General features: G+C 43.1%; 1 protein-coding gene across 1 annotated transcript in view; it reads right to left on the minus strand.

Moving 5' to 3' along the window:
* LOC143962605 (transmembrane protein 53-A-like) overlaps window positions 1–11,707 on the minus strand; it is a 112,519-nt gene extending 100,812 nt beyond the window's left edge. Inside the window, exon 1 of the mRNA XM_077471900.1 lies at window positions 11,569–11,707. The gene's annotated coding sequence lies outside the window, so the exon portion shown is untranslated. The remainder of the gene's footprint in view (window positions 1–11,568) is intronic.
* Window positions 11,708–12,679: the final 972 nt, after the last annotated feature.

Genomic DNA, 12,679 nt, shown 5'->3' on the forward strand with positions numbered 1-12,679 from the left:
GGCCCACCCAAGTGCAACATCAAATCGATCACTGTTACTTAAAAAACACTGAACACATAACTGCAGCGTTTGCAAAGTCTGGCCTGATCCCTGCGAACGATAAAAGTTTTTTTGGTGGAGTTTGAAGCAGTCGCTGACAGTCAGGTGCTCTTTTTTGCTGCGAGTTTCACTAGTTGTACCAGTACATTTAGAGGCCACAATGTCCAATCGAAGTTAAACTAGTGAAGAGGCCCACACGTTTCTGAGCATGACAGATAACAGTGAAGAGGAAGTCACCCATCAGGCTTAGAATACAATCCTGTAGACAGCAGCGGCACCCTGACAAATGGCAGGGACCGCTACTCCGTCGCCAGAGCTAAGGTCGGGCATTTCCGACCCCGTTCTTCTGCTGTCGTTGAGGTGCAAGAACCACAGGACTCTCGTATGGATCAGAGAGCCAGTACTTGGTGACGTGGCAAGTCCCATAAGTGCAGTTCAAGCTGGTGTGATGGCTAACACAAGTAGTTTCCCGCAGCCACTAAGAAGACAAAGTCAGGCCCGTCAAGCCCATAGTGACCTTCCTGCTGCAGTTGCCAATCCGAATTAGGAACCCAACACTTCTACAGCACTCGTACTTCCTCCATTTTTAGACCAACCCAGAGTTCAGGTGGAAACAGTTCATTTTATGTCACTTGATTTTTAGTTGCTATTTTTCAGGGAAGAGCTCTATAGATCGATTGTGGACCAAAAAAATGTGTATGCTGGTCAAGTCATTTCCGCTAATCCCTAGTTGACCCTTGCCAGAGATTGGAGACCTATTGCAGTCTCCAAATGTAAGACCTTCCTGCGCCTATGCCTCCTCATGGGCATAACTAAAAAAAGTGAGTTGCGGTCATATTAGTCCACTGACCAAATTCATCATATGCTCACGTTCTCTGCCTCCATGACCAGGACACAATACGAGCAGATCTTGCAGGTCATGCATCTTAACGACAATGAACTCTGTCATCCTCGGGGTGACCCTGAAAACGATTTGCTGTACAAAATTCGCCCCCTCATAAACCACTTCAACCAACAGTTCAAGGCCTTGTTTACTTGAGTCCCTGATTAAGTTTTCTGGTCACTTGTCATTCAAACAGTATCTTCCCAGCAAGCTTCCTAGATATGGGGTCAAGATGTATAAACTCTGACAAGACAACAGGCTATACATATAGTTTTATGGTTTACGTGGGAAAAGATGGAGCCGAATAACTGCCCAAACTACACAGGGATCGCTGGTAAGATTGTGTGGGGCTTGGTGTCACACTTATTTGGAAAGGGGTACCACTTGTATGTGGACAATTATTACACGAGCGTGCCACTTTTTAGTCACTTGATGATCATGGAATTGCCACATTTGGCACCGTGCGATCTAATGGCTGGGGCTTACCCCAGCGGCTTGTAGATTCCCATCTTAGGCTGGGTGAGAGAGTCTGCTTGAGAAATATTAATTTGCTCGCTGTGAAATGGAGGGATAATCGGAATGTTTTTGTTTCTGTCCTCCCTTCACGCAGACACGACAGTCCAAATTACAACGGCGACTGGTGTTGTGGAGAAACCCGTGTCCACAAATACAACCTTAATATAGGAGGGGTGGACCTCAACGAACAATTGTTGGTGACGTACCCAATTGCCCGTAAAGCCAGACGCTGGTAAAAGTGTCTGTATAGTTATTCCAATTGGCTCTGTTGAATGCTTATGTGCTATACAAAGCATCAGGAGAACTGGATCCTTCCTTAAATTCCAGGAAGAGATCACAGCCCTTCTGTTTCCATATGGTGCTGTTGCCCAACTTCCCAATCAAAATGCAGTGAGCCGGCTGCATGGGAGGCATTTTCCATATGCCTTCCCTGGTACCAGTGACGGCGCGTCCACAAGGGCACTGCCTCCTCTTTCCATCCACCCCTCTATCACCAATAGATAGATTCATGCATTGCATGAACCTATCCATGGCCACCGCTGCCACCCCCTTTCAGGTGCCATAGGCTCTAACAGGCGTCAAAAAAGGTAAACAGCGAGCGCAAAGCTGTGTTAGGAAAGCAAATATTCATTTGCTTTCCTAACACTGAACCACCACTCCGTCAATCAGGTGCTCGGATCTGTTAACCCTCACCTGATTGGCTGAAGTGACAGGCAGGAAATGGACATGGGAGGAAACTGCTCGCCGCCGCCACCCGCTACCCTACTGAAACAGGATAAGTTCCAGGCAGACAGCGGGCAAAGTGGCGGTATTCAATGGGGCACAGTGAGGCTGCAATTGATGGGGTTTTTTTTCAGTTAGTTTGCGCCCCCCCTCAAACATTTTGAGCACCAGCTACCACTGCCTGGTACCCCTACCAATTGATCACCCCAAAGTGATGTTGTGTTTGTGGCAAGTGCGGATATAGGCCTGATACTCACTATTGTTGTCCCTCCAGTCCTGGCCAACCTGGTCTTTGTGTCGGTGAATGTTTCTAACGCTACCACACACTAGTGGAGTAAGTGTGGAGAAAGACTAGGAGTCTTACCAAAGGGGTAACCACCTCCATCACTATCATGATTTTAATTTTTTTTTTTTTTAAATGGAAAGCGAGTGGTGGGACTTTATATGAAGCATGCAGCAGCACAAAGGGAAGTCAAGTGACTGGGAAAAACGTTTATTCATATTGTATAGCCTACACATAAAACTGATGATGGGTGGAGATAAGATGATCCAGGGTGTGAGGAGCGAATAGGTGCGTGTGGACTGGCCTAACAAGATGCCCAAGTATGCCTATGAAAAATTGCTGGGCGAATACTGTGTGAACATTTTTTTTTTTTTTTTTTTTTTTTTTAAAAACACACACCATTTTAACCACTGGGCACTTAAACTCCCTTCCTAACCAGACCAAATTTTCAACTTTCGGTTCTCACATTTTGAATGACAATTACTCAGTCATGCAACACCGTACCTATATGAAAAAGTTGTCTTTTTTTCCACACAAATAAAGCTCTCTTTTGGTGCCATTTTATAACCGCTAGGTGTTTTTTATTTTTTGCGCTATAAAAGAAAAAAAGACCAAAAATTCATTTTTCTTAGTTTCGGTTATAGAATTTTGCAAATTAGTAATTTTTCTTTATATATTTTGGCCAAAATTTATACTGCTACATATCTTCGGTAAAAATAACCCAAATCGGTGTATATTATTTGGTCTTTGTGAGAGTCTACAAGCTATGGTGCCATTCTCTGAAAAATGATCACACCTGAAGTACTGATGGCCTATCTCATTTCTTGAGACCATAACAAGCCAGGAAAGTACAAATAACCCCTAAATGATCCGTTTGTAAAGTAGACATTCCAAGGTATTTAGTTAGAGGCATGGTGAATTTTTGAAGTTGTACTTTTCCCCACAATTCTTTGCAAAATTAAGATTTTTTTGTCTTTTTTTAACAAAATTGTTATATTAGCAGGTTATTTCTCACACTCAGCATATGCATAGCACAAATTAAACCCCAAAACACATTCTACTATTCCTCCTGAGTAAGGCAATACCACATGTGTGAGACTTTTACACAACGTGGCCACATACAGAGGCGCAACATGCAGGGAGCACCATCAGGCTTTCTTGGAGCATAAATTACATATATAATTTCTTGACTACCTCTTAGCCCTTGTACACACGGTCGGAGATTCCGACAACCAAATCCTTCGGATTTTGTCCATCGGATTTTTTCCAAAACTGTTGCATACACACGGTTGGACAAAGTTGTTGGAGAATCCGACGTGATGACGTTATTTCGTTACGACAGGACTACGTTCACGCTAGTAGCCAATATCTTTGGTGTAGGAATTTGATCTGAGCATGCGTGGCACTTTGTCCGATCGGAATTCTCTACACATGATCGGAGTATGTCCGATCGGAGCATTTTGTCGGAAAATTTTACCAACAAGTTGGAAAACTTGGTCCGTCAGATACTCAGAAGGAAACAGTCCGATGTAGACCACACACAGTCGGAATATCCGACAAATCGGTCCGATCGGACACATTCCGTTGGAATCTCTGACCGTGTGTACACGGGCTTAAACTTTTGAAAGCCCTGGAGTACCAGGACAATGTAAACGCCCCAAAAATGACCACATTTTGGAAAGAAAACAACCCAATGTATAATCTATGAGGCATAGTGAGTCTTTTGAACATGTAATTTTTTTTCTACAAGTTTTTGGAAAATGAAAACTTTATTATTTTTTTTTTACACAACGTTGTCCATTTACACAATGTTTATAAACATAACATGTACATACCAAAAATTACACCCCAAAATAGATTCTCCTACTGAGTACGGCGATACCACATGTGGGAGACTTTTCCACAATGTGGCCACATACAGAAGAACAACATGCAGTGAACACCGTCAGGTGTTCTAGGGGCATAAGTTTCAAATCTAAATTTGACTACTTATTACACTTTTATGAGGCACTGTAGTGGAATGGATGATAACTGATGTGGAATGGATGAGCATGAATGGGGATGGCTGAGTACGGATGGGTTTATATTGGGCATGGCCGAGTACCGCTGAGTATGGATGGATGAGCATGGATGCGTATTCTGAGTATGGATGGCTGAGCTTGGATGGATGGATGCGTATTCAGAGTATGGATGGCTGAAGGAGTATGGATGGATGGGTATGCTGAGGATGGATGAGGATGGATGGATGGGTATGCTGAGCATGGATGGCTGCATATGCCGAGTATGGTTCGCTGAGCATGAATGGATGGATGAGTATGCTGAGTATGTATGGGTGAACATGGATGGATGAGTATGTTGAGTATGGATGAGTATGGATGAGGCTGCAATGGGCACATATCAGCGCTGTGGGCACTACACATCCAGCCCACATCGCTGCTGCCACTGATCTCTCCCCTCTCCCTGTACCAATAGGTATGGGGAGGGGAGGGAGGAATCGGACACGACATGGAAAACGGGTGCCATCAGTGGCCTTTACCGTGATTCGTGATGAGCTGGTTCCTCTGGACCCGGCGGACACGGATGTTCCTGGGTGTGTGCCCCAGGGGGCAAGCGAGAGCAGGATTCTGGGAGGACATCAATGCATGCCCTCCCAGAGTTATCCGACCGTGCTGCAGCCGTCATGCGGTTAATCTGTAGAGACTTTGCTATATATATATATATATATATATATATATATATATATATATATATATATATATATATATATATATATATATATATATATATATATATATATATATATATATATATATATATATATATCTCATGTTTGGTGGTTGTGAATTTCACAGCTTAAAAAAATATATATATATTTTTTTTCCATGTAAACAAAAAGCATCAGAAATGGCTTTATCTTCAAGTGGTTAGAAGAGTGGGTGATATGTGGCATAAGCTTCTAATGTTGTGCATAAAACACCAGGACAGTATCGCAATATAGAGCACTGGGGGGAAAACAAACATGTCATGACATGTAACATACTTAGAATATAGGATCTAATACATAAACTAAGCAAATGGAAATATAACTCACCACTAATATCACTGAGAGAAACTAATTGCTTTATACCTGGTAAAGGGAAACTATTTGGGGATTGGATTAAACACGATAATGCACAATTAAAGGATATAAACGGAAAATGGAAAAAATATACACATTTCAAGAAAAACACAAGACAGAAATGATGACGATTAATGAATGGCGGTACCTCCAGCTGAAACACTTTATCAGTACACTGCCTCAATCAATAAGATCAGGGGAACATCTTAGGAGAGCTGGAGAGGCCAAGCTTGGCATCAAGCACAAAAAATGGGATATCACAGATTTACAAAATCTTACTGCCAGTGGACGGGCTGGAGGACCCACCATATTTAAAAAAATAAAATAAAAAGAAAATGGAAAAAGAGCTAGGAACTAGAAGCAATAAACTAAAAGGAGAAAAAAATTATGAGACTGGTACATGCCTCTGCAGTTGATTCTAATACAGCAGAGATGAACTATAAAGGTTTATCAAGGTGGTATAGAACCCCTGATAAATTAAGTATCAAATAGAGGAATCTGCATTCTGTTGAAGGGGGTGTAAGGTAGTGGGAACAATGGCCCATTTATGGTGGGTCTGCCCAAAAATTTTAAACTACTGGAAAGAGATTATACAGTTAATAAAAGCAATTACTAAAAATGAAATTTCAGAAGATGAATGGACATGCTTATTTCATGGAACAGTAAGTTCAATAAAACAATATAAAGAATCTTCAATCCCTCATTTAATAAATGCAGCTAAAAGTCACATTCCAAGACATTGGCAAGAAATAGAAAGTCCCACAATAAAAGATTGGATTAGAAAGGTAGAAGAGATATATAATATGGAATATCTGAGATATAGTAGACAGTAAGAAATAGAGGGAGTAATAAACAGATGGAAAGATTAGAAGGCTTTTAGCCCGGGTTCACCCTATAACCCGCTGCGGAACGCACAGGAGTGTGTGCGTCCCTGTTCCCCGCTTCAGGGACAAACTCTATGACTGAATTTGGCCCTGAAACGGAGCCAAAGACGCACGCGTTTTTTTCTGCAGTGCGCTCCGCAGCCGCTCCCAAGATATGTGAACGGGCTCCATAGGGAGCCAGTCACATTCTCTTACTATGCGAATTAGATGCGGGGAAACACACATCTAATTTGCATAGGTGTGAACTGGGGCTTAAGAAGATGAGGAGATATGCGGAGGTGGTACGTGGAAGAAAATAGGATTAAACTAGAACTGGGCGAAAACAAGGAAACTTATGCCGCGTACACACAATCGGATTCTCCGTCTGAAAAATCTTGGGTGATCTTTCCGACATAATTCCACTCAAGCTTGGCTTGCATACACGCAGTGACACAAAAGTTCTCTGAACTTTCGACCGTCAAGAACGCAGTGATGTACAACACTACGACAAGCCAAGAAAATCAAGTTCAATGCTTCAGAGCATGCGTCAAATTGTTTCCGAGCATGCGTAGGAATTTTGCGAGTCGGAATTGGTACAGACAATCGGAATTTCCGACTGAAAAATTGAGAACCTGCTCTCAATCTCTTGCTGGCGGGAATTCCGCCAGCAAAAGTCCGATGGAGCATACGCGGTCCGAATTTCCAACCAAAAGCTCACATCGGACTTTTGCATCATGTTACGGGGCATTAGACGGACAGGGACAGATGGGAAGAGGAATGGCGGGGGGAGGGGGGAAGGGTTTTTTCTTGAAGGGAGGGAAAACGTATATTGTATTTATGTTGCACTTTACTGGTGTGTTTGTATATGGATATAAATCAAAATAAATAATATAAAAAAAATAAAAAAAAAATAAAAAAAACACCAGGACAGGTCAAACCCCCCCCCCCCCCCCCCCCCCCAAATGACCATTTTGGAAAGTAGACACTCCAAGCTATTTGCCGAGAGGCATGTTGAGACCATGGAATATTTTATAATTTTGCCACAAGTGTCAGGAAAATTATAATAGTTATTTGATTTTTTTCACAAAGTTGTCAGTAATTGATATATTGCTCAAACATGCCATGGGCAGATGTCAAATTACACCCCAAAATATATTCTTCTGCTTCTCCTGGGTACGGGGATACCACATGTGTGAGAGTTTTTGGGAGCCCAGTCGTGTAAAGGACTCCGAAATCCAAGCACCGCCTTCAGGCTAAGGGCGTAAATTTTTGATTTCACTCCTCACTACCTACATCAGGGCTCGACAAAACCCGGGCGCCAGGTCGCATTGGCGACTAGAATTAGCGACTGGCGCCTGGGGCAGCACAGCTGGGGGTATCCTGTCTCCGTGGACCCCCCCAGCGTGATTGCGTCGGGCCGCGCCGCCGGTAATTGAGCCCCCGGCTTTGAGGCCTTCTGTGATGCTAGCTATTCCCTTCTGTGATCCTATTTAGAGGTCGACCGATATGGGTTTTTCTCTGGCCGATGCCGATATTTAGAAATCATGGCGGCCGATAGCCGATATATGATGCCGATTTTTTTGGGCCGATATGTTAGGCCGATTTTTATTTTATTTATTTTTAATCCCCCTTGATCTAACACACCTTTCCCACTGGGGCGTTTTTTAAGGCGCTTTTGGGCTAAAAATAGCGCCTGTAAAGTGCCTGCAAAATGGCTCCCCTGCAGTCTGTGTGAAAGACAGAGTGCTTTCACACTGAGGCGATGCGCTGGCAGGATCTTAAAAAAAAAAAGGTCCTGCAAGCAGCACGTTTGGAGTGGTGTATACCGCTCCTCCACCACTCCTGCCCATTGATATGAATGGGCACCACTGCCGAAGCGCATGCAATGCGATTTGGCAGCGGTGCTTCATGGGCGCATTTAACCTCTTCCTTGGCCGCTAGCTGGGTTATATGTGCCCCACTAGCAGCCAAATAGCACCGCTAAAATGATGGTAAAGAGCCGCTAAAACTTGCGTTTTACCATCAACGTCTGCCCGCTCCAGTGTGAAAGCAGCCTTCATAAGTGATACAGAAAATTTCTTACACTTAAACCGGAGGACCACCCTAAAATGGACCTTCCGCTCATCGGATTCCTCCCCCCCTCCGGCGCCACAATTGGCACCTTTCAGGGGGGAGGGGGGTGCAGTTACCTGGATAATCCAGGTAACTGCACCCACTTCCGGGCTAGCTCTCTGCGGAAAGGGGCGTACATTACGCCCCTTTCCGCAAGTGCCCGCCTCCTTCCGCAAGTGCCCCGCTGCCTGCTGGGAAACACACAGATCCCAGAGGCAGCGGGGACCGTCCTCATTGCGCAGCGCGGCTCGCGCATGCGCAGTAGGGAACCGGGAAATTAAGCCGAAAGGCTCCATTTCCTGATTCCCATACCCAAGATGGCGGCGGCGGCGGCAGCACTCGAGTGTCGATCTAGAGATCGGCTTCGGGTGCCGACATCGTGGGCGCGCTGGACAGGTAAGTGTCACTATTTTAAAAGTCAGCAGCTGCAGTATTTGTAGCTGCTGGCTTTTAAAAAAAATAAAATAAAACGCGGAGTCCCGGCGGACTCCCGCTTTAAACATTTATTAAACAAAACAAACCTCCAATCAGTTTACTTGTATGTATGATCTAGATTAAAAAAAAAAAACAAAAAAACGATATATTAAATAAAAACGGGTAGTCAAAACTTTTGGACAAAAAAAAAAAAAAAAAAAAAAAAAAAAAAAATGGGCTAACTTTACTGTTTTTATTTTATTTTTATTTTTTAAATGGTGTATTTTTTTCGCAAAAAAAATGCATTTGAAAGACCTCTGTGCAAATGCCGTGTGACATAAAATATTGCAACAACCGCTATTTTATTCCCTAGGATCTCTGCTAAAAAAAATATATATAATTTTTGGGGGGTCTAAGTGATTTTCTGGCAGAAAATACAGGATTTTTAGGGCCGGTTCACACAGCGGGCGATGCGAGGCGACACAACTCGCCTCGCCTCGCTCCCGCAAGTCGCCCCCGTTCTGTACAATGGAACCGTTCTGAGAGGAGCGACTCGAGTTGCTCCGACTCAGAAAAAAGGTTCCTGTACTACTTTCGGGCGACCTCGGGGCGACTTGCATTGACTTCTATACAGAAGTCATTTGCAAGTCGCCGCCGAGGCCGCTGCAGGTTGCGGCGAGGCAAGTCGGAGTCGCCTCGCCTCGCCTGCAGTGTGAACCGGCCCTTACTTGTAAGCAACAAGTGTCAGAAAAGATTTAGTCTTTAAATGGTTAAATTGAGAACTTCTACACAGAGATGACTTCATTCATTCAGAAGTGTAAACATTGTATCATTTAGTTCTTTTCTTGGCAGTCTGCCCAGAGAGGAGGAAAGGGTTTCTATGACGACTCAGGCAACTCACACTGACTTCTTACAGAAGTCATTTCAAAGTCCCCCTGTAGAATCGGCTTTTTATCAACACAATCGGCCGATGCCGATTATTTAAAAAAACGGCAAATATCGGGCGATATATCGGTCGACCTCTAATCCTATTCCTTCTGGAATCTGGCGCCCTCTTGTGGTGGCCGTTGGAATTACAACCATTAATGCTAATAGATCTCCTTCCATTTACTTAGAACACACATACACACATACATACACTTTTTTTTTCCTTTTTTATTCTAACACCCTAGAGAGTAAAATGGTGGTTGTTGCAATACTGTCTGTCACACCATATTTGCACAGCGTACTTACAAGCGCACTTTTTTTGGGGAAAAAATAATTTATTTAATAAAAAATAAAATAAGACAACAGTAAAGTTAGCCCAATTTTTTTTTATATTGTGAAAGATAATGTTACGCCGAGTAAATTGATACCCAACATGTCATGCTTCAAAATTGCGCCCGCTCATGGAATGGCGACAAACTTTTACCCTTTAAAATCTCCATAGGCGACGTTTAAAAAATTCTACAGGTTGCAATTTTTGAGTTACAGAGAAGGTCTAGGGCTAGAATTATTGCTCTTACTCTACCGATCGCAGCGATACCTCACATGTGTGGTTTGAACATTGCTTTCATATATGCGTTCGCTTCTGCACGCAAGCTTGGTGGGACAGGGCGCATTAAAAAAAATTTTTTTTTTCTTATTTTAACTTTTATTTTTATTTTTTTTCACTGTTCTTTTAAAAAAAAAAAAAAGTGTGTCACTTTTATTCCTATTACAAGGAATGTAAAAATCCTTTGTAATAGAAAAAAGCATGACAGGTCCTCTTTTATATATGAGATCTGGGGTCAGAGAGACCTCACATCTCATATTTACAATCAAACAAATAAAATGTCCCTCTAATAGCTATGGGCAATGACTTGGAGACAGGTGAGGGGCTGGGCGCCATCTTCCCCTCACTCGTCTCCACGTCAGGCCAGGGACAGGTCCAGATCGCCGTCACGGACTTGGCTCCTAACTTTTTTAGCTGGCTCCTAGATTCCAAGCAAATTTGTCAACCCCTGACCTACATTGTTTTGGAGGCCAAGAAATGTCCATATAGCACAACCCCGCCATGACCCCATTTTGGAAAGCAGACACCCCAAGCTATTTGCCAAGAAGCATGGTGAGTATTTTGCAGTTCTCATTTGTTTTGGAAAATGAAGAAAGCATTTTTATTTTTTCAATTTTCAAAACTTGTGACAAAAAGCGAGATCTGAAAAATACTCAACATGCCTCTCAGCAAATAGTTTTGGGGTATCTACTTTCCAAAATGGGGTTATTGGGGGGGGGGGGGGTTTGTACTGCCCTGCCATTTTAGCACCGCAATGAATGAAATAGGCAGTAAAAACTAAAATCTGCATAAATTCCAAAAAAAGTACCCCAAATTTGGTTATTTACAAAAGGCAAATCCACTTTGCACTACAAGTGCAAACTGCAAGTGCAAAGTGCACTTGGAAGTGCAGTCGCTGTAGATCCGAGGGGGACATGCAAGGAAAATAAAAAACAGCAATTTAGCTTGCACATGATTGGATAATAAAATCAGCAGATCTACCCCTCTGATTTACAGTTTTATCACAAGAAGCATCCTTAGTCAGTTCTGGACCGTCCACCACACTAATACTGCAGCAGGGTGAGCTGGCTGCGCAAAACATACCTGGTCTGGGGCGTGAGTGCCGCTAGTGAATCACTCTCGCTGCGATTGGACACAGCAAGAGCCAACTAGCAAGCCCGGCGGCCACGATGCCCAATGGCCTCCTGTGATCACTCCAGGGAACAACAGGACAGCGGTCTACTGATGCAAACAAAGCAAGCTTCCGTCAAACAGGAAGCACAGCTCTCTCTGTTCCAGCAGCGAGTCCATCCCCCACACAGCACACTGAGGGACTGCATTTAACCCCTTGATCACCCCTGATGTTAACTCCTTCCCTGCCAGTGTCATTTATACAGCGTCGATTTATAATTTGTCCGCAGTCTCCCTAAAAAACACTGATCCCCCTAAAAAGTTTCCCATAGTTTGTAGAAGCTATAACTTTTGTGCAAACTAATCAATATACGCTAAATTAGTTTTTTTTATTAAAAATATGTAGCAGAATACATATTGGACTAAATCGATGAAGAAACTAATTATTTTTATTGGGTATGTTTTATAGCAGAAAGTTTTTTTTGTTTTGTTTTGTTTTTTAAATGGTCAGTCTTCTTTTGTTCATAGCGCAAAAAATAAAAAACCGCAGAGGTGATAAAATACAACCAAAAGAAAGCTCTATTTGTGGGGGGGGGGGGGGGGGAAGACATCCATTTTGTCAGTTAAAGTAACGCAGTGTTGTATCGCAAAAAATGGCCTGGTCATTAAGGGGGTAAATCCTTCCAGGGCTGAAGTGGTTAAAGTGTCCAAACAATCAAAATCTTTATTGTACCGTAAAAGTGTGCAACGCACCTCCATGGAAATGGTACAGATGTTCAGATCCTTTGCAAATTACAGAGCATCGAATGTGCTCCACGCTGCGGAAATGTACTCACCTTCTAGGTTTGACCTAAATAACATACCAGACGGGTTAAAATAGGCTTATGTTGTTTGTCAGGTTCCTATGAATGACACGTCTCTCTGGCAGTAATTTAGCATTCCTTATGAGCAAGGCGTGAAAAAGACTCCCAGAGAGATCACAGCCGCATACTATAAAACCATACAACCAATTTAAGAGATTAGACTCCACTTACATGTGTATCGCTTAATCCTGTAGGAGCCGCTGGATATTTGCCAAGGTTAT

This window comes from Lithobates pipiens, unplaced genomic scaffold (genome assembly GCF_037356315.1).
Source record: "Lithobates pipiens isolate NorthernLeopardFrog02 unplaced genomic scaffold, aLitPip1_a1.2 Scaffold_8, whole genome shotgun sequence".
NCBI lineage: Eukaryota > Metazoa > Chordata > Amphibia > Anura > Ranidae > Lithobates > Lithobates pipiens.